This window comes from Triturus cristatus, chromosome 9 (genome assembly GCF_964204655.1).
Source record: "Triturus cristatus chromosome 9, aTriCri1.1, whole genome shotgun sequence".
Taxonomy (NCBI): Eukaryota; Metazoa; Chordata; class Amphibia; order Caudata; family Salamandridae; genus Triturus; species Triturus cristatus.
In genome coordinates this window covers 488,466,803-488,489,464 of record NC_140592.1, presented here as the reverse complement: position 1 = coordinate 488,489,464, position 22,662 = coordinate 488,466,803, and the positions used below count along the sequence as shown (strand labels likewise).

Below are 22,662 nucleotides of genomic sequence, written 5' to 3'. Positions count from 1 at the left end.
CAAAGCGAAAGTAAACAGTTCTGACCTGTTTCCGACAACACTGAAACACGGACAGTAGTAACTCAACCCCTCCTGCATCCGACTTCAACCACTGGGTGTTACAATAACAGTATTGTTGACAGCATCTCAGTTTATAAATTGAAAGTGCAGCAGCTGTACCTCATCATAGAGCTGAAAGGTAAAGCCACCTCCCTCCTGGTAGCATGGGCTCCTGTCACGCCCCTTGAAAATGCTCCATGGTGGTGGCCTCCTGCTGCAGTGACAGTCTGACGATCTGCAGACACTGCATAGGTACACTCGGAATGCAGCACAACCAATGCTCCTTTGAGGCACTTCCGGGATTTTGGGGGGTTTTAAGGCCTGAAAGTAGGGATAGTATAATGAACTTATGTTATGACTACCGATGCTACTTAGCCCCATTGGCTAGGCTGATGACACATGTGGCATTACACTGTTTGAATAACTTGGCGTCAAAGCCCTTTTTCGGTGAGTAACACTCTACTCCAGAACCCATAAAGAGTTAGTGGTGAATTAGTATAGTGAAATATGACATTAATTTGAGCCGTGGATATGTTTGTATGTTATTAGGATAGATAAGCATAGTGGAGGGATGGAGGATGATCACAAGCTCAAGAATTGAAGGTGTGAGGAGGAGCCAAGATGGCGACCGGAGCAGTCGCTTGAGCGCCCGGCTCCGTCGGCCCTTGGCCTCGGACTATCATCCTGATTCCTATCCTTGCCGATTTTCGAGGTGCAACGCGTGCGACGACGCGCTGACTGCGCCGCCGCTTTCCCGAAGTCTTAGCCCGCCCGGATGCCGGAGTTTTTGGTGCCTTTGTTCCCCGCCCTGGACCCTTGCTCTACTGTGGCCTCGGCCGGCCCCCTGGAAGCGTCGCAGTCACCGGACCCGCTGGTGCAAATCTGAGCCCGAGGTCCCGATCCCGCCTCACGCCACGTACGGTCGCCAGAAGAGCCGGGAGAGAGACGCCCGGACACCTCCTGTACCCTGCATCTGACGGGCTGGAGCCAGAGGGTAAGCCCCGGTGTGGCGGGTCTCCTACCCCGCTCTGTGGACCACGTCGTGGAAGGCTGCAGACCCCCTTCTTCTATGGTCTAGTCGGCTGCAAAGAGAGCCCGAGGGAGGGGAAGAGACTGCTGGCTTTCACCTGTTGCGGCGCAGACCTGTTGGGAATTGCCTCCTTGTCACGATCCCCCCCCCTGGCCACGGTACCGTTCAACGGTAAAACATGGCGCTGATTGCCTGCTCGCTGCTGGGGGGAGATGCTCCGGTCTCGCCCGCTGCCCGCTTCGCCCTCCCTCTACCAGACTCCAGCTCCCCAGTGCCGTCCCGGATTGCTGCCGTTGGGGGGACGCAGCTTCCGCTGACATACGGCTCCGTTCTGGCTGCCCTGCGGGACTTTCGTCTGCAATTGTGTGTCAGCTTGCAAACGCTGAGTGAGCGGTTCGACTCTACATTGTCTGCTGCGGGCCGTGAGCGCCCCGTTTGTGATCAACAAGACGTGAGTCTGCCAGTGCTGTGGTCCTCCTGCGGGGAAGCAACGACTGGGTATAACGGTGCTACACTGGTGTCTGCATCTGGCTTTCCCGGCGCCCGGGATCAATCGCTCTCCTGCTCAATGGCAGATACTTTGTTTCCCCGGTCATTGCTGCCTGCTTTGCTGTTGCCTGCCTCACCGTGCCCGCAGGAGTTTCCAGCTGAACTACACCTGACGACCTCGAGTAACCGTCCACGGTGGCCTATGACTCCTTTTATGTGGAACTCATGTACTTTACAAGCCAGGTCTGGATTTTATATGGTGTGCAAGGGGACCTCCATAGATGATCGGCGGCCATTTTGTGACTCTACTTCTCCATCTTCTCCCAAGTGGCCATATTGTCTTTGTCTGTTCGGGATGAGGGGCATTCACGAGGGGGCGGGTCTAATCGTATGCCCGCGATCGGGCCAGGGCTAGATTACTTTCTATCATCATGGCTTCACGGCCGGGCTGGACTGGGACGGGAATTGTCTACTTATGTTGTGCGCACTCGTCGCGATCTGTCTGCCTTCATTTCCGTGGTGTTACATGCTATCTTCCCACGACCGCCTTCGGGTGTAGTGGGGTTTCAGTGTGTGGAGGCTTGGTTGGCCGGTGGTGTCGGGCGCTCCTGAGGATACGTGGGCTCCTCCCCGCCTCCTCTCTTCTTTCTTCTCTTAGTTTCTTTACTCTATTCCTACTTTCTCTCTCGTCTATATTTCGGGTTCATTGGGCGACAGGCACTATGCTGGGGGGGGGGTAGGCCATAGCCTCCGCATTGGTGTAGGGTGGGGGGGTAATTTACTGTTTTTTTAGTTCTATGGGCCTCTTTCTTTCATGTCTCTGCGCTATACTTGTTTCGATTCGGGGTCCGGGTGTGGGGTGGATTGAGTGGGGGCGGCTTTTAGGGGGTGCGTATTTGCTACTGTGATGATCCTGTTATCTAATTGCATCGCCTTACTGTATGAGATTTTCTATGGCTGTTTTAATGATGCTGCTGCTCTCCAGTGTATGAAGCCGACTTGCGGACTCGAATCTCCTTGTTTCTATCCTTTACTGACTTTATTCTCGATAAAAAATTTTTTTGAAAACCTTAAAATTAACCTTCACTTCTCCTTCCCTCGGTGTCAAGGATCCCTCCAGTGTATGAACCCTGAATCGTTGCTAATCTTGACCTTGCCGCACAGGAGATGTATTGTTTGTCTCTGTGCTCAACCGTATTGTGGCCGGCCTGATGGTTGTAGGCCCGTATTTGTTCTTTCACTATGCACAAATAAAGGTTTTAAAAAAAAAAAAAAAGAATTGAAGGTGTATTGGTGAGCTAGAATTTCAGGTAGTGACTTGCAGCCTACATGAATATCTCTCGAGTAGGGACTAAACCTATGAGTAATAATGCTGTAGCTGGTAAGCAGTTTTTACGGCTGTGAATTCAAAACAATCATGACATCATTTCACTTGTAGGTAATAAAGATTTGTGCTTGTAATTGCCAATAGAATGTTGATTAAGATGTGTTTAAGCAGACTTGAGGCGGGACATAGACCTGGCCCTTTCCTCTGGGAAGAGAGGCCCATCTGTGATTTTTATTAGGGGAACCAATACCTCTGTCCTTGTCCTTTCCATCACAGACCCCACCATCCAGCAACTACAAATTACACCGATTAACCCATTGCAGAAAGAGGCCTAAACACACCTCACACATGTTCACCTATAGGAGGTGCAGATCCATGTTATTAGCACCTACAGTTTGTTACCTTGTCCTTGCAACTACAATCTCCTGGCCAACAGGTTTTAACAGGCCGTTGAGAACAGTCAATCCATGCCGCTGTCCCAGCATTCTAATGTTGGACTATGTCTAAAGGAACTAGCTGTGGTGTCAGTAATGTGACTGGGTATTTGTATAATCATTAGAAAAGAAAACTAGCCTATTAAAGGGTTTCTCTTAAGAAAAGGTTAGATTACAAGCGATAACACCAGCTGAGATGCTGTCTTTAGACCACAACTCAGTTTCCTCACCCTCCCTCCAAATAACACCATCATTTGCAACTCAAAAGTTCGAAGGGTAACTTAGGGCCCCTGAAAAATAACAATAAATTACTTAGTGCTCACCGTAGATACATTCCAGCACACTTCAACATAAACGTCTGTTGCCTTGGATATTGGACGTTTATCTGAAAATCGGTCCACAATCAATAAAGAGGAGTTTTGGGGAAATCTTGCCAACTTCTGCATCCTGTTTGGTCATTGCTATTTGTGAAATCTACAAAGACTTTTACGAGTACAACCTGCAGATCCATTTCAAGGAAATGTCTTTTTGATGTATTTGACATATCCCTACTCTTATTTTGCTTTAAGGGTGTGCTTTTAAGCAGATTCTTCCCTAACAATATTTAGAATGAGGCGGCACAAGAATATTGCAACAGCTTTGAAATACATGTAAAGGCTCCTAGAAAGACAGATAGTGCAGTACATGACCATGTGCCTAGCGTACAAGATACTGTAGGCCTACATTCTTGCAAATCTCTCCTGGGATCACCAGCTATGCCAGCCACCTAGGATATGAGGTTGGTCACATTTAAATCTGCGTGCCCTTTGACCAGCAAGAGGCAGAAAATTCAGAGACAGATCCATACAGCGTTGAGAATCCACACTCTTTTAGACTCTCCATCACCTCAGACTCAAAAGTGACCTAGAAAAGTGCCAGACACAACTGAAAACACTTCTCCCATGTTTGATTTTGAGTAGGAGAAGCACCGGTTCATTTTGTGATTTTTCTCCTCCGATTTACCTTGTGTATGCAGCATTGATGGTTCTCATTCTATATTCTTTCCAAACCTTCCTTCTTACCCAGCTGGGGATAATATATGAAGGACCAGTCTTGAGTCTCCCTTTCCAACAAGTCCCAGGTACTGATGCATACCATGGACTCAGTGTACCAATGTAGTAATTTTGAAAAAGCAACACTGGCACATGCAATTATGTGTAAGGTTGAAAGTTACGTGATGCATCTAAGTAACCTAACTGCATCCCCTCTAATCAAAAAGATGAGATGTGTTACAGTAGCACGCACCGCTTTACAAAACCCAAAATTAAATAAAGGAAGATGTTGAGGGCACTTACACAGACAAGAATGTGCAAAGTTCAACAGATTTGGAAAACCTTAAAATGAAAAACCCTCCCCTGACACATATCCTTCTTATGCGTGTCCGGCACAGCACATTACAGCCTGTAGAAATATGGAAGCAGCAGTCAATGATCCTTATTGACAGACCTCCTACTCATTCTCTGGAGAGACTTTATGTGCTTTGCTGGATATAGACGCTGTCACCTGTGACATAGTGACTTGGTTGCTGCTTGCTTCAGGACGTTAACAGATTTATACAATGTAGTAGTTCCCCGCAAGCTCAGCAGGCCAGACCGATATGAAAGTGTTTTTACTTTTAAATCAAATATGGCACGCATGCCTTGTGCCACTTACAACAGACTATTATTTTCAGTTACTGCTTCTAATTTCTTTTTGGTTGAAAGGTGTCTGCATTAAATGGACAGCAGAAGGCAATAAATCTCCGTCCAAATCAGAAAGTAATGTTTTACGCGAATGGTCCTGCTGGTAGAGATGAGAATCCAAGCCAATCTTTTATCTGATCCCCGCGTGATGGTCATATAAATTCTTTTAGCAAACATGCACCCAGGCACTGTCTTGTCTGCTCAAAAAAAACAGAAAAGCACGAGAAAAGCCATAGCCGCGTTTTCAAGGCCCACAACAGTTATCCACCATCTCACTCTCGCACTTAATCCAAACAAAAACTGTTCCAAGATGCTAAGGCTAATCTTGGAGTAGTAAATAAAGAAATTATAATTTAAACATGAAAACGCTTTTTTAAAAACGAGGTGTAAAGTCCACAGCTGCCAAGGTTCCAGATTGCTTAAAGGGGCAGTCTAGGGGAAAAGAGACAATTCCTCTCCCTCCTATTTACTGCTCTGGCAGTGGATCATAAATCAGTGAACTGTCAGACAGGCGATCGAGTCGCACCAGTAACGCTCTTAGTGGCAGGGTTACCATTTAGTTTAATGACTTGATAATGCATCTTCCTGCCTGCAGACTAGTGCGCAGCCTCCATTGCCCCTGCATGTACCCCGGGGGGGGGACCGTAGCGTGCCTGCTGATGTGAGAGTACTCTAGTTGGTCCATGCTGGTGCCCCGGGCGCACTGTGAAGTGCACGCTCCATCGGAAGAAAAGATTCTTCAAGGACAGCTAAATCAGCCGGTCTCCACAGCATTCAGCCCTTTGGTAATTGGAGCAGCTGTAGGGCACCATGCTGATCAAATTAAAGGCACACAATGGTAAACATGAGGAAGGCGCTGTGAAAAGATATACAGGCCTGTTTTCACTCGCACTTAAAACGGAAAGGCAGGGTAAGCAGCTGTTCCTAAGGAGAGCCAGCCTTCTCATGAAACCAAGTGGGAGGAGAAGATAAATAAGCATTGGCAATGCAATAGGGAAGAATGTAGTCTGTGCTGTGAAGGGGCCAGTAGCCGTGGAAGGACACAAATGACTGACACGGCTGTCATGGGGAGGGACAAACAAGCTTAAAACCAATCGGAAGGCAGCATTTATAACCTAAGCCAATGAAGAAGATGGGCCGGAGAGTGGGCAGAGCTTCCACGAAGCTTCCACACCATAGTGTATACTGCATGCCTCGCAAAGCGATGGCAGCGCATTCGCGTAGCCGTGGAAGGACACATATGACTGACATGGCTGTCATGGGGAGGGACAAACAAGCTTAAAACCAATCGGAAGGCAGCATTTATAACCTAAGCCAATGAAGAAGATGGGCCGGAGAGTGGGCAGAGCTTCCACAAAGCTTCCACACTATAGTGTATACTGCATGCCTCGCAAAGCGATGGCAGCGCATTCGCGCTGCAACACTAAGCGAGACCTAAAAATGGGAGGGGGAAAAGAGAGAGAGAGAGAGACTTTTAATAAACACAAAAGGTCATAAATACAAAAGGTCATGGTTAACGCCAGACCTAATTAGGGGTGCAATTATTAAAGAAAGTCTTAAAAGTACACCCATGGTATATGTCCTTGCATTAAGTGCAGATTTACAGCTTTCGTGAAATCACAAGAATTTACATAAGTAGGCTAAGAAATAGAACTCCTAGAAAATATCTGTGAACTGCATTTTAGCATGAGCAAATATGAATGTGTAGAGTTGCTCATACGAAAATCTGTTCAGTGTTTGCAAGTTCACTTTCCCTCCAGCCACTTTTTTTCCTTGCCCTGGAAGAGGTTTTACGTCTGCCATTGTCAGGAGTAAATTTCCAACCTTTCTCAGTATGGGAAAAGTTAAGAGAAGAGTTGGTAAAACCCTTAAAACATGCGAGTTAGTAGGTTTCATAAACTCAAAAGGGCATGCCAACCCTGAAGCTATTGCTTACCACTATCTTCAGCACCAGTATGTAGATATGTGGAAACATAAGGATATTGCTAGTAGTCAAACCCTACAATGATATGAGCCCTGGAATAATCAGAGAGGCTATATCAGAGCTCTTACATAATGAGATTTTATTAAATTCCACACCCCTGAAGGATAAATTGTGTCTGCACGATTCACAGAAACTGTCTGCAATTTGGTGGAGTCCAGAAATATCCCTGTGAAATTGCAGAGGTGCCAGCACAAGAGGCGCTTAATTTGAGTTGAGACAGGTTCCAAGACCCACACTGGTAAAAGCAGAGAACAGACAAAGAAGAGGAAGGTCTCTGGAAAAATCGCAGAGAGACCAAATAAAGGAATGTGATGCAGTGACACTTCAGCTTGGAAAGTGATAAAGATAGAGATAATCTGGGAAGAGAGGATTCAGAGAAACACGTGTAGGAGGAGCAAACCCACTGTGATATGATACTAGTTCAAGAGCTAGGAGGAATTCACAGGTACACATATCAGAGGAGGGCCATTTGGAAAAACACAGTCTACATGAGTAGAAAGTTAAAACAACATAGAGAAAACACAGTTATGATGTATAGGTCGGCTCAGATCAGACACAAACACATTGCTGGGGAAACCATTCAGAGAAGCAGTATTTACAGAAGCAACAATTTAAGGGAATAATGCAAACTATTCTGATTCAATTAATTTCTATTCAATTCAGAAGAACACAATCAAATGAACACTATTATGCGATACAAAAAGAAATATCATTAGAACGTAATCCCGAACTAGATGCTAGACAGGATGTGATACAACTAGCAAGTAAGCAAATCAGAGGCAATAATTCAAAGAGCGCAGGTCCTGTGAGCATAGTTCAGAGGAACAGAGAGAAACACAAGAAGGGTGAAATGTACATACAGATGTGACTTCAGCACTATGATTGAAACAATTAAAGGAGTAGAGTTCACAAAAACACAACTAAGAAAAACACCCTGCCTAAGCAACTAATTAGAGGAGCGAAAAGAAAATATTCAGAGAAGCACAGTTCAGAAACAGAAATTCAGAGATCATTCAGAAGCAAAAGTACATAAGGATAATTCAGAAACACGCGGTACAGAGTGAGACAAATTACAGGGAGCAGTTACAAGGATCAAAGATATGTACAACAGTGAACATCTTGTACAGAAGTGACATAAGTACATAGGGATATATTTCCTTAAAAGACATAACTCTGCACCCTGTAATCTACAATAAGAATTCTGGGATGATCAACATCAGGAATATGCTGCAAAGGTAGAAATACGACATTAAGCGCCATGTGAACGCACGTATGGAGAGGCATGTTGGAAACTCGAATCTGGTTATCCAATAAAATTGACCACATTCACTAAGTTAATATTGTGTAGGTCAATAATATGTTAACTATTAACATATTTCATGATTGAATTCATGTTCAGCTTTCTTTTTATAGTGGTTTACATTCACCTCTAACTGACCTTTTAAAATTAAAATGATGGTTGTCACTCAGGATGTGTTTTTCTTGGGTATTATTTTTAAATGCAGAGAACTGTACATGTAAAACGTACCTACTTCCCACCGCCAGCAACCCCTCATTATTTCAGAGGCATTCTTTATCTTTACCCTGCGTCCCAAAGGTTTATTTTTCCCTGGCACTACATTATGGTTGGCAATATTACTTATCGAACACTATTCCGAGAAGGGACCGTTTAGAGGATCAGCATTTAGACAGCTGGAACTGTATTTTGGTTGGCATTATTTAATCTGACAGAAAACAGTGGATCATCATTTCACCAGGACCTGCATTCCAGAAACATCACTTACATTTCCTGATACTAGAAGCCAGTGATATTATTAGTTGTCACATTACTACATAAGAGCGTTATCTCTCCTCCCCATATGCAGGGCTCTGCATGGCATATTTTTCAGTACTAATGTATTTTGACATCTTCCACAGTACTCAAACGATACCAATGAGAGTGCTTCTTTTTACAATACAGTTTTGGTTCTGGGTGCGTACTTCGGTAAATATTTTTTATCAAGATTTTCCTGAGGGTTAATCAATATTAGCACCAGATGCCACTGCCACAATTTACCCAGGCTCAATAGTGAAAGACTCCTGTGCAAGTGTCAATCCGACTCTTCTGTCTCAACTGATCCCCTGTCAGACAGGGACGCAATACTAACCTCAGACCCGAGGGCGGCCGCGACTTGACACTCCTTTTACCGGGGCGCTGCTCTGTTTGATTCCGGTATCAGAGGTGGGTTGACTCCCACCAGTACTTCGTAAACACCAGCATTCCACCGTTCACCAGCTCCTGCCACGTCTCTTCCGGGAACGGCTCGTAAAGATGACGTCACGGGCTGGGTTAGACAACAACCGCTGCGACTCTATGCTGAAAGCGCAGCTGCGGGTGCCGCTCCATGGGAAAGGGTCACACAGGGCACGGGGGTGGACCAGTCTGTGCTGTTGCAAACCGACGCCTCGCCGTTTAGTGATTTTTCCACATTTTGGCTGGATTTCGTATATCCCCCGGTTGCTTGTCTTCTTCGGAGACAAAAAGAAGTAGCAGATCTCAGAGCACATTGTTGCTGTCGAGCTCGTAATGTGGGGATTCTCGTGCATAGCCTTTTCAGTGTATTTACTCCACGATTTCAAGTGTGTAGATAAGGTGCCGTGGCGGTGGAATCAATTTCACCCTCACAATATGCTATGTTTTTAGTACTTTCAATATTCATTGGGTTACTTGCCTTATCTAAAGCATTGGCATAGCCAATAGGTCTTGCCTTTGGTACTTTATATGTGTTTAGCCATGCAACGGTTGATGTTGTTTGTTGCGCCAAGGATTTTGTGATGCATAACTAAATACTAATAAGGTCCCAAAAGCGAGACCTATTGGCTATGCCAATTCTTGTTTTAATTATTATTTTTTAGAGGGCCTGCCAACTGCAGTTTGCTGCCGGGTTTCTTCTTTTACACAATGCATTTTTGGAAAGGCTCGTTTTATTTTTATTCATCGTTCCAAGATTGGTGCCTACCGTAATGGATTAGTAAATATAAACAAGCATTTACAATGCAATGGTCTCGGCATTGTTAAAGTTAGAGCTATTGGCATTGCTCATGACATTATTTTTTTTATGTTTTTGTTTTTAAAACATTTAAAGAAACGGCATTGTTATTTACAATGTCAATAGCTTAATCTCTCTCAAATGCGAGACCTATTTTTGTGCAGGTTTACTTCCTGCACAAAAATAATCATCCCCTCAACGCAGGCACCCTTGCACCATGGTACAAAGGTACCTGTGTTGGCACACGGCAGCCCATCATGGCCCAGTGCAGGGGAAAAGGACAGGAATGCGTCGTATCTGATAGGTATAGTGCATTCCTGCCCTTTTCGTTTGCCATAGAGCAGAGCAGCAAAAGCAGCTAACAGCAAAGCACATTGGTAAGACCTCACGTTGCTGAGTCTGGCCATCAGGGAAGCAAGCACGCGTTGTGTGGTCATTCTCCGCTTGAGATATTGTCCATCAACCTCTATGCGATACTGACAGCATAGAAAGAGATGTCAGACTAATTGAGAAAATGGTACAATTCAAAAAAATGGGTGCAAGTACGGCCTTAACCATAAAAATGCTCCAATCCAAGATGGCCGCTATCAGTATTCTAACGTGGAAGTATTCCGGTCGAATTAGCAGAAAAGTTTATTTTGGGCAAAATTTGACCTGCTATAAACAACTGGATGCGACTCAATTCAAATTACGCAGTAGGCAAGAGCAATATGCTGTCTAAAAGAAAAAGAAACAACATCTTGGAAAAAGCAAACACTCATAGGGAATGAAAAATTAAATAAAGCATGTAAAATGTAAGCAGAAACAACATGGTGAACTTAACGCTTTTACAGTCATAATGCAGAAATCAACGAGTATTTTTGCCTGAAAACTACAGGGCCTAGAAAGGACCCATTTCAATGTCCACTGCTTATATGCTTACAAAATGTAAGCAGTATGGTTTAAAAAGACCACATTCGTGAACACAAAGCCGCCGTATACATTTTGTTTTCCAATCCACCCATCAACCAGGTATTGCAGTACCTCCAGGTTTGGCGCACTTCACCACCAGGGAAAAACAGCGCTTCACTGCAAACTCAGTAAAGTGACGCTAATGTTTTTTGGGTTTGAATAAAACCAATCTGGCCACTTTAAGAACACTCCGTCTTGTTTTTTTTATTGATTTTTCATATTATGAACCTTTTATTTCTGAGGCTGCACTTTGCAATAGAAAAATGTACAAACGGCATTTCCAGCAAAAGTTTTCTTTTTTGCATCCATTTCACAGGGGAACAAATGAACGACAGGAAGAAAGAGAGGGTGAGAACCATTTCTTGAGTCATGGTTTTCGGTAAGTGAGGAGGAGTTAGAGAGGGAATAAGAGTAAGAAAGAGTGGGGGGGGGGGCAGCTGCCAGCGGCAGAGCAGAAGCGGACACCTTCCTTGTCTCGTCCAGGCAGGAAGCAAGAGACGGAGACCTTTTCCTAGTGACCACACCGTCATCCGCTTCATTCAACACGCATGCACAGACGTCACCCAAGGATTACACTGACACTTTCATTGTGGGTGAAGAACTGCTGCAGGTTTATTTCATACAACATAAGTATGACGATAAATGGGTTATCTTACGGGCGATCCAGGGCAAGCAGCCCCTCGCTGCTCCGCCCGCCTGGTGAGCCAGCACGCACGGTGGGTCGATGCCCGGCAGTGCGGCACATATTTATTTTCAGATCATCCACTGGGTCACGTGATCTGTCTCCTACTCCCGCCCCTTCTGACAGGGGCGGAGCGTGTTGTGGCACACCCCCGGTTGGTCAGGCCCCCCAACCGCCCGAAGGACTAACGGGGCGCCGTCGCGGTCTTCCCAGAACCCCCTTCGGCTCCTGGACCTTGGCTCGGGCACCCTTACTGTGCCGGACAGGGGTACCCTTACTGTACCGCCTGTCGCAGAGGTACCCTTACTGTACCCGTCTGCCTCCAGATCGCCCTGTAACTCCGCCTGCAACGCAAAAGAAAACATTAAAACATTCCAATAACGCGCTGTCTCTGCCACGCAGGGTAAGCGGAAAGGGTGGGAATACGCGGGTCCGGGCAGGAGCGGCGCGCAGGAAGCAGAGGAGGAACTGGGCGAGAGGGACGCCTATGTAGGGTGGGGGCTAGCCTCGCCCCCCTTAACGACCCGCCTCCACCTGCACACGCATTGGGAGATCTCCTCCCTGGGCGCGGCCTCGCGCACGAGGCAGAAGAAGGGGGAGGGGGAAGGCTGCGACGGGCGGCCACTAGAAAGCTGCCCTGCTGATGTCCCACTGCGTGGGACGCGGGCAGCGGCATAGTGACCACACCGTCATCCGCTTCATTCAACACGCATGCACAGACCTCACCCAAGGATTACACTGACACTTTCATTGTGGGTGAAGAACTGCTGCAGGTTTATTTCATACAACATAAGTATGACGATAAATGGGTTATCTTACAGGCGATCCAGGGCAAGCAGCCCCTCGCTGCTCCGCCCGCCTGGTGAGCCAGCACGCACGGTGGGTCGATGCCCGGCAGTGCGGCACATATTTATTTTCAGATCATCCACTGGGTCACGTGATCTGTCTCCTACTCCCGCCCCTTCTGACAGGGGCGGAGCGTGTTGTGGCACCCCCCCGGTTGGTCAGGCCCCCCAACCGCCCGAAGGACTAACGGGGCGCCGTCGCGGTCTTCCCAGAACCCCATTCGGCTCCTGGACCTTGGCTCGGGCACCCTTACTGTGCCGGACAGGGGTACCCTTACTGTACCGCCTGTCGCAGAGGTACCCTTACTGTACCCGTCTGCCTCCAGATCGCCCTGTAACTCCGCCACAGCTCTGGGGAGGCTACCGTCGCTGCCAGAGCCCCCCTTCCTCCCTTCGCTGTTTATAGGTGCCCTGCCCCTGCGAGCCAGCTTTTAGTGGGCTAAATTATGGGTCCTGTTCTGTAACCCGTAAATATACGGCATTAATTTGCAACATTACTCAGAAGCCCAGGGCAGACTAGCAAAGAATGTCTTTTGGCCCCACTGCCGCTCAGCTTAGACGTGACTGGAGTTCCTAGCTTTCTTAGCGATGCCACTGCAGATCTTCCTAACGTAATTATGGGAAGATCTAGCACCTACATATGGAGCCAGAACTGAACCATAGCTGAATTCGTCAATCCATCGATTCCCTTCATATCCTAGCACAAAGGTGTTAATTTCCACTTTGTCTACAAAGGTGATGTATAGATAGCGTCATGGTTCCTGAATTGCTGCTGCTGCTGCGGGGATTGCATGATTTCTTTAGCAGGACAAAACATTTTTACGTAACTGCTAAATGGACGTATTCTTTTTTCATGACTCCGGATAAAGCCAATAATAGGCGCTTATGGACCTGCAATCCTATTAAGATTCTTCAATTGGCCAAATTAGGTGCCACCTGGCTTGGAATTGTGTTCCCAACAGCTACAGCACAATAAGCAGGGTGAAGGTAACGTGTGAGTTAACCACTTCACCTACGTATATAAACACAAGCTGACATCACGGTTACCTAAATTTGCTTCCTTTCACATCGTATTAGTCCATTGTTTACTACAAACTGACCCATATCTTAGCCACATCTCCTCGTTTTAGCCTCTCTACTTGCAAATTAAGTTACCTTAAATTGGACGATAGAGTCTTATACTAGTCCCGCTGTTATCCCAATCTTTTCTTACTCTCCACTGGGACAGCGTATCCAATTTCCTTGCTTGTTGAATAGAAGCTAGCTTTGGACTTTATTGCTGCTGAAAGGAGTTATAGGTTTGCCTACAGTCCTTGTTATACCGGTGTTGCTGTGCTATAGGTAAGTCGTGGCACCGACATCGTGGCTTGAAAAGGAAACTTCTTATTTTTATCAAATAATTTGTTGTGAGCCCCAGTTATGATTTCGTTCATATCCTCATAGTTGGCAGTATCTCTATCTTGCCAATACCTCGGTCACGTCCGCCTTAAATCATGACAATACATCTGGCTTTTCTGCTAGCCTTGCCCATTAACCTGCCAAATGTCAGTGGAGAGCAGCACAACTCTGGTCATGCTTATTTCAGAAGGTGTTAAGCCCTTTCCATTACTAGAAAGTTCAAGTGCAAAATTCAAGAGGTATGGTCGCTGTCTGCTCTCTCAATTATTACCATGTAGATGAGGGCATGCCATTCCCGGATGTCTGGTTGAAGTATGCACAGGTAATTGACACTCATTCTGGGGTGTCTGTTTGAAGTATGCACAGGGCATTGCCACTCTCCCATGTGCAGTGCTGTGAAACTTTGAAGTAGTTCATCAAATTCAGCCAGCCACCCCCTAGGTGGAGGCTTGCACTCCCAAACTTCTGCTAGTGTAAAACCCGGCTACACCTCCAGTTCAGTGAAATAGTAATTCACGACACTGACAACCCCAGGGGCCAAATACTGGGCTGTGTAAATGCGGCCCAATATCACCATGAACAATTAGCTTGGAGTGGATGGGTGTTAACCTAGGCTGGCTGAAGGCAAAAACTTTGACAATCACTCCTGGCAAGATGTGCCAACGCGGGTAGAATAAAGCGTTATCCAGCCCGCCTTACTTCCTTTCCCAGTTCGACACAGGTCGAAGAAGAATGCCCCTTCCAGAACGGTCATGGCCTTATCCCTGAAGCCTATCCATATAGCATTCTACCGGAACTGTAAAGCATTGTTTTGTAAAGCCTTTTCTGGTTCCACAATTAATTGTGGTCGATATGCTCTCCCTCCGTTTGAACAAAATCTTAGCTAATCGTACGCCTGCCTAATTCCCAGGGCTGGCTGGCTGAATGCTTTACGCCTGGAAGTGGCCTTGCACTGAAACTTCACTGGGTTGTCTAAACTTCCCTTTTGGAGCTGGAAACACCCCCCGTACTCCTTGTGCTTACTAAATGGACCCGCTCCTTAGTTTCCAGCACACAATGCACTAAAAATGTCACCTGGCCCTGGTGCCTATCGAACAACAGTGACAGGCTCTGCCACCTTCATACAATACATAAACAACCTCACAAGGTCGCAGAAGCGGCAAGCCAGGCTAAGTCTCGGTAAACCATGTCACTGTGCTTTCCCTGGCCTCCCTGTGAATAAGGTAACATATCTATATATACATACTCTCCCTTATCCTGGTGCACCACTTGAGACACATGACTTCGTCCCTTCAGGCATGGAACTAATGCCAAAGAGATTCCCCCCTAGTACCGGATAACCCTAATAAATGCTGAATTTGGGACAAAGATACCAGGGAATAAATGCAAAAGGGGGGGTTCTCCAGTGCATGTGAACCCATGGCATTGCGATTAGTAACTGTTGCTCTGTTTGAGCTAGAACATGCACTTTATTCATTTAATCAATTGATTCAGCAAAGCATGCTGGAGCTAAAGGAATATGTGGCCGGCCCCATGTCACTCTGGGCTTTACCTTGCCTCCCTGTGGAACAGGGAGAACAACCTTAAAGATGCTATGTATGACACACAAACCCAGGCCTATCCGCTCGTCTCCAAACAGCTCGGGCTGATGACTATCCTGTCTAGACAAAGCTGACACTATGACTGTGAGTTGAAGCAAACATTACACCAGCTGTTTCCGAATGGCAAGGCTAAAGATGAAAGGCAGCAGCATCTCTTGACTTAAGCGTGGAACTCCCAATAATAAATACCTTCAAGATGTCATGTATGACCCTCAAACCCAGGCCTTCAGCTTGTCTCAAAAACAGCTCTGGCTGCTGACTTTTCTGTATAGCCTAAGCTGGCACTATGACTGTGATTTGAAAGGACACATTACACCAGCTGTTTTCTGATAGCAAGGTAAAGATGAAAGACAGCAGCACCTCTTGACTCAAACTTGGAACTCACAATAATAACCTCGGTATTCCAAATCCAAACATTTAACCAAAGTTATATCACATGTGACTATCTTAATCACCATCAGCCTAGGCCTACTTCCTTATTAAAATGGCAAGTGGCCCGCAAAAGAGTACATTTGACATATAAAGCCCTGCATTTTAAACATGAAGCCATGAATCGAAGGAGAGCTTGGGGACAATGGTGTGAATAGTGGTGGTGGCCCCAGGCCCAGGGCTTTCAGGAGTGAAACATCCTCCAAGTTAAGAGAGACCACTAACTCAACTCGAGCTTGGGAAGCTGCCCCATGGTTGCTTGCATGGATTGTAGTTCCACCAGCAACACGAATTACATTACAGGTACCAATATGAGCATGATGTTTGGACAACAATGCCTATATATCTTACATCAGACTCTGAAAACCATGCTGTTTTGGCAAGCCGTTATGTTCGACAACAGGTGGTAAAAGTAGCCAGTCTACCGTACCTGCAAATAACAACCTGTATCTATACCAATACTTGTCTCATTCAAAATGTTTCCAATAAAACCCTTCCACAAATGAAAACATATTACCGCCTCATAGCCCACCAAGAACCACACACACTCACACTTAGCTTAGTGTGTCACGGCCCTCCCTGACACACCCGTCTCCAACTTTGATCTAGTAAGACCAAGCTCGCTACCCCCGCATATTTCGGCCAGCACAGAACAGTCACCGAAAATACAATACTGCCCCCACACACCTATGGTGTCAAACAGGACTTATTTTACGGTATTTTGGAGACACAGGCGGCTGCTGCAGGGATCTAGCTGTGTCAGTCCGGGCTAGGGCTATCAACTAACCGGCTGGCACAGGGGGCTGCTCATACTGAAACTATGTGAGTAATATCTTGTTACGGACTCCATATATCAAGAAAGGTATCTACCTTCAAGATGTTATGTATGACACAAACCCAGGCCTTCAGCTTGTCTCAAAACAGCTCAGGCTGCTGACTTTTCCGTATAGACTAAGCTATGACTGTGATTTGAAAGAAAACATTACACCAGCTGCTTTCGGCTAGCCAGGCAAAGATGAAAGACAGCAGCATCTCCTGACTCAAGCGTGGAACTCACAATAATAACATTGGTAGTCCAAATCCAAACATTTAACCAATATCTGATGTCATGTGACTATCCTAATCACCATCAACCTAGGCCTATTTGTGTCCGGGCAGGAGCGGCGCGCAGGAAGCAGAGGAGGAACTGGGCGAGAGGGACGCCTATGTAGGGTGGGGGCTAGCCTCGCCCCCCTTAACGACCCGCCTCCACCTGCACACGCATTGGGAGATCTCCTCCCTGGGCGCGGCCTCGCGCACAAGGCAGAAGAAGGGGGAGGGGGAAGGCTGCGACGGGCGGCCACTAGAAAGCTGCCCTGCTGATGTCCCACTGCGTGGGACGCGGGCAGCGGCATTCTCTGCTCCCCGCCCGTCCCTGAACAGCGCTTCACTGCAAAACTCAGTAAAGTGACGCTAATGTTTTTGGGGTTTGAATAAAACCAATCTGGCCACTTTAAAAACACTTTTTATTGATTTTTCATATTATGGACCCCAGGACCCAGCAGGAGCTTGCCGACTTTGTAACCACCAAAGAAAGGTATGCGACCTCCCTAAGCAGCTGTTATGCTGTGATGAAATACGGATAAAAATGTAAAGTGAAAGCGCTTGTTCCCTTGCTGGCAGCCGGGGAAGCCAGTGTAGGCAGCCTGCTCTAGTTTAGCTGCAGGCGCTGTGCAGAAAAAAACAGAAAGGTGCGCAGCCTATTGAAGCGTCCGCCATACTGTGATGAAGTGGGGCTGAAAATTAAAAGTGAAATGACGTTTAAACAGGGCCTGCAAATATGCATTTTACAATGGTCTCTGCCTGTTTCCTTCTGCAGCAGCACTTCCAAAAGGGACCAATTTACCAAAACCTTCAACATTCTATTTTCTGTACGTGATTCAGGATTCAAATGGGGCACATACAATCTGATTTCTTTTGTCGGAACAGCAGCGACATGCAGGAGGTGGTGGGGGATGCCACGGGGAGATGAGGTGATTAATGGCAAACATATAGTGCGACGGGCGGAGCCTTGGTAAAGAAAGAAAACAAGCAACGGACAGTGACTAAAAAGGAAACGGAAACAAAGTTTCCTGAAAAACACTATGCCCCTCACACTCCTGTACTGCAGCTGAACATGTCTCCTAACCTCTCAGACGGCCTCCTGCCCACCAGCCCTGTGCCCTGTAATTCGTTTTGTTGATTTTAATGGTGGGGCCTCTGGAGCTGCCCTGGGAAGGGGCACACGAGGGAACAGAGGACTGCCCTGGTAGATAGTGACATAGAGATGGGCCGATAAAATGACTCACTTTCCAGACGGCAGGCGAATTTCCCTCCTGGAGGTTGACAATACAGCACAATGTATTCACATCTGGTTTCAAGATAATTATCTGTGAGTTACACTTTGATTGTGTGACGAAAACGAGGGTAAATGGTGGACATTTGATGACGGGGAGCGATCAAGGCATATTCTCCCCTCTCTTTGGGTATTCTCAGAAATACAATTTTCATTTGTGGCTCAGCCTCTAACCTTCTCGTTATATACGAACCCTCCGTCCCCTTGCAATAAAATAGCACCAGGGCCCCTCCTGACTGAGACTGATCTCCATGGAAAAGCTAGCTCAAGAAAAAAATATTACCAAGACTCTCGAGTCGTTATCTAGATAACACTTGCGTTTTGCAAAACAATATTTTGATGCATCTTTTTAAACCACTCCCTGGCCACTCAGGAACCGCCCACCAACACATTGCATTTTAACTCACTGGGGTGACCGCCCCCGTGTCCAGCTTCATGTTCTATATATCTAACAGCCCCCAATTAAAATCTTAAAAGTCTGTGTTATTGACGCGCTCTTACTTTTCTCGTGTCATCATTACTAATGCGCGTTCTCCGTGTTCGATTTGTTGCAGATCTGTTTGATTAGTTGAACTGTTATTCTCTTGTCTTGCTCCTTACAACAGTGCCTGCCAGCTCTGGGCTCTGCAAACAGCGGCGGGTAGTAAATCAGACCGTGCAAAGTACTCATGCCAAGGAGCCTTTCTTCACACATGAACCCTTCTGCATTCGGGCGTGCATAAACCAGAAGGAATGCGACGCCTCTGTCTGTGAAATACGACGTGGCCATGCTGGGCGCTCGCAGAAGTTTCCTAGTGCTCGATGCTGTTGCCTAGCTCGAAGTATGCAGCACGGAGGCAGCGCTGAACACCCTCAGGCAAGAATAAGCATGATGCCAACATTATTTAGGGTGGGAACAGAGGACTGCCCTGGTAGATAGTGCCACCCGTGAGCTGTTACAAGCTGATCTACAGCAGCCAGCCGGAGAGGACAGGCGGAGGAGACCAGAGCAGCAGCCGGACACAAGAGCACCGAGGGAGACCAGAGCAGGGGGAGAGGACGAGCACACCACCGCCGTTCTCCGAGGCAAAGCAGAAATGCCTCGGAGAAACACAGTGGCGTTTTCAGATTCGGGGGCGTGTTTCTTTTTCTCTCCTCTTGCCATTGGCTGGAGGAGAGAAAAACACGCCTAAAAAAGGGCGTGGCTAAAAAGTGGAAAGAACAGCACGGAACACGCCCCCGAATCTGAAAAAGACGGAGCCTATTTGGAGGGACGGCTCTTTCCTCCAATGGCTGGCCTCCGTTTAGGAAGCCAGCCAAAGGAGGAGAGGCAAAAAGAGAGGCGGGCTAAAGAGCCACTCTCAGAAACATTAAATCTCCGACTTCCGGTTCTGCCTTTGGCAGACCGGACGGTCCTCGACCTAAAAATAAACAAAATGGAGGCTCTCTCATTTCGTATGTATGCTCATGAGTTGTGATGCGCGCATGTACGTGTGTCATTCTAGCTGTGAGGGTAAAATACACTTTCAGCTTTTGTTTCCAATGCTGCACTACATATGTAAAAAGTATTGGCAAAGATAATAGGTCTACATGACAAACAACAGGAGAGACAATTGTCTTTGCCAATCCGAATTTTTATTTTAGAAAGCATTAGAAGAACATCAGCAAAATGTGCTGGGCAGCAAGTTCGAAATATGGCCAGCAGAGTGCGCTGTCGACCCTCCAGTTGCCGATGGTATGCATGCTCAGCAGTGCTGAGGAGTCAGAGAGGAAGCTGAAAACGCACGTATCCCCTGGATACGGTCAGTCTCCGTGACCAGGGTGCAAGCAGGGGGTAAAATTATTTCAAAGCGAGCACGCTTGTGAAAGATCAGAGAAGCCCTCGGACATTACAGATGCTTATAAAGCCGCTGACACTGGGGAAATGTGCAGTGTGTGTGAGTGAGATTGAGGTGGAAAGGGCAGTAGAGATGTGGAAATAAGGCTTTTTAGGGGCCCACCGGTGCAGGGGTTCACCCTTAATCGGTCCACGGGTCCTTAAACCAACAAAGAAGAGACTGGCACTGAAGCTGGAATGCAAAATAACAAGTTTATTCACCCATGAGTGAGACCACGTCCATACAACACCCTCAAGTGTTCCCAGAGGTAGTGGCTTGAATACACATACCATAGTGCTTATATACTGTGTTTGTTGTGGAGTAAGCATGTAGTTACAAATAGAAGGTACAGGCCTACACAAGAATAACTACCGACAAACATGGTCAAGTGGGAAATCACTTAGTCAGCAAAGTGGAAGGGGAAACAGAACTGCTTACATCAGTAAGACATGATGGACAGTTACATTCTCAAACAGGTGCATTCTAGCAGCTGTAGGCCTCTCTGAGCTCATACATTGCTTGAGCTTAGAATAGAAGGAGTTAACTAAAGCTGATGACTCAAGCAGAATAGTAAGGCAAGCAACAGTGAAGACGGAAGAATCACATGGCTAACAAAATGGACACCACAATCAAGATGGCTTCAGCTCATGCTAACAGCAATTATTTTTGATTTCCACAGAGAGAGTGAGGTGGGGTGAGGGGAGGAGAGAGAGATAAAGAGGGGACCTAGAGAGACAGGTGTATGGGCGCGAAAGAGGGAGAGAGGAAGGGGTGGAGTTACAAGTGATAGAGACTGTAGGAAGAGAGCCGTGTCAGAGCGTGTGGAAATGAGACGGGTCTGTGCTCTCTTGCGTGCGCTCATTACTGAGGTGTTCGGATGTCATCAGGCCGAGGCTGTGTAAGCACAAGTGTGCCCGGCCTGGCACTGCCGGTGACACTGGAAGACGTATCGTGCGCTAGAAGTGGCCCCAAGACAAGCAGTGGAAATAAAAAAAAGAGCAGGCAAATGCAAACAGCTCTTTTCAAGCATTCGTGCTGGCATCCACCTTGCGGGAGTGAGCAGCGGCGCACGGGCCATCTGTTTCCAATTAACGCGTGCGCCGCTGCTCGCTCCCGCAAGGTGGATGCCAGCACAAGCACGAGTGCTTGAAAAGAGCTGACCAATTTCTAAAGGTCATCTCCTAGAGCAGCGCTTGCGCGCTGCCTAGGCGAGACCTAAAAAACAATTGGTCATGGCCATTACCTCCTTGTCAGACCTCCCTGTCACAGTCATTAGCGCATGAGCAATAACTTCTTCCACAGAACCTACAAGCAAAACTCCCTTAGGCCATCCCTACCCTCCAGGCCACTTCCACATCCTGTGGCTCAAAACCCCTGACCCACTATAGCACATCTTGTTGGTTTTTTTTCTGCGGACTGGTCTGTGCAAGACTCTCTCCTGGAGGTGATTTCTGCTTCAGTTCATGTTTTCAGGCGAGTATGCAGCGGTCTGCTATAGCGACCGTTGTGTGGGAGTTAGGCTTCAAGTCCCTGCTATAGCGGGACTATGCTTGCTTTGTTGGGCTGCCTGTTGCCCTCTTATTGCATGCCTGGGCCCCTTCTGGGGGGTTCCCTCCTTCCAGGTACGGTCCCTGCTTTAACGGGACCACCTGGGGGGTTTTATGGGTTTTGAGCCTCCTTGCCGGCTCGAACAGCAATTGCGGCTGTGGCTGTGTTTTCCAGGCACACCTGGGGTGTGGCGGGATGGCCCCTCCTCTGTGGACTCACCATTGGTGTTTTTCTGGTGGGGGTGCTCCTTGGAGAACACGAGCACCAGTGAGCAGGCTTCCGTAGGGCACAACCGTTTCTAGGGGCTGGTCTGCGGGAGCAGTTGTGCTGTCTCAGGGCTTGTGGGAAGGCTGCGGTCTGAGATTCCCGCTGGGCTGGTGTTAGTTATTGGTGGAGCTATTGCTCCTGTTGGTTGGATTCAGCGGGGTTCTGGTTGCTTAACGGTGGCTCCAGTCTAACTTACGTGTGGTTCCCAGGTGTTGCTGGTTAGCATGTCTGGTCCGTGTGGTGCTCTCCTCTGACACTTAGGGCCTGGGCCTGGTTCTCTCGTTGGTTTTACTTTTGTTTGGGCCACTCAAGTTGGCTGTCTTCTGTGGTTAGCCCACTGGCCTGTTGGGATTGGCTAGTTTCGGGATGGGCTGCCTCGGATTGGCTATTGCTGGCTCTGTTGTGGATTGGTTTGTATATATGGATGGTGTGTGCTCCTTTGGCCATAGCTCATCATGGGAGAAGGTCAGAGATGAGTAAGACCCAGGAGGAGGAGGTGCTGGTTGCTGGGCCTTCACTGCGCCTTCCTTGTCTGATGTGCAGAAATTGTTTGAAGCAGCAGTGGCAGCGACTTTTCTGGCTAGGGAATCCAAAGGACCTAAAAGGCAAAAGTTGGCTGCCCCAGCAGTCCCTGATCAAGATGAGGAGTCGGATGAGG

At 47.3% G+C, this 22,662-nt stretch overlaps 1 protein-coding gene across 1 annotated transcript in view; it reads right to left on the bottom strand.

Moving 5' to 3' along the window:
- Positions 1–9,343, bottom strand: part of ZFPL1 (zinc finger protein like 1) — a 137,304-nt gene extending 127,961 nt beyond the window's left edge. The window contains exon 1 of the mRNA XM_085625458.1: positions 9,172–9,343. The gene's annotated coding sequence lies outside the window, so the exon portion shown is untranslated. The remainder of the gene's footprint in view (positions 1–9,171) is intronic.
- Positions 9,344–22,662: the final 13,319 nt, after the last annotated feature.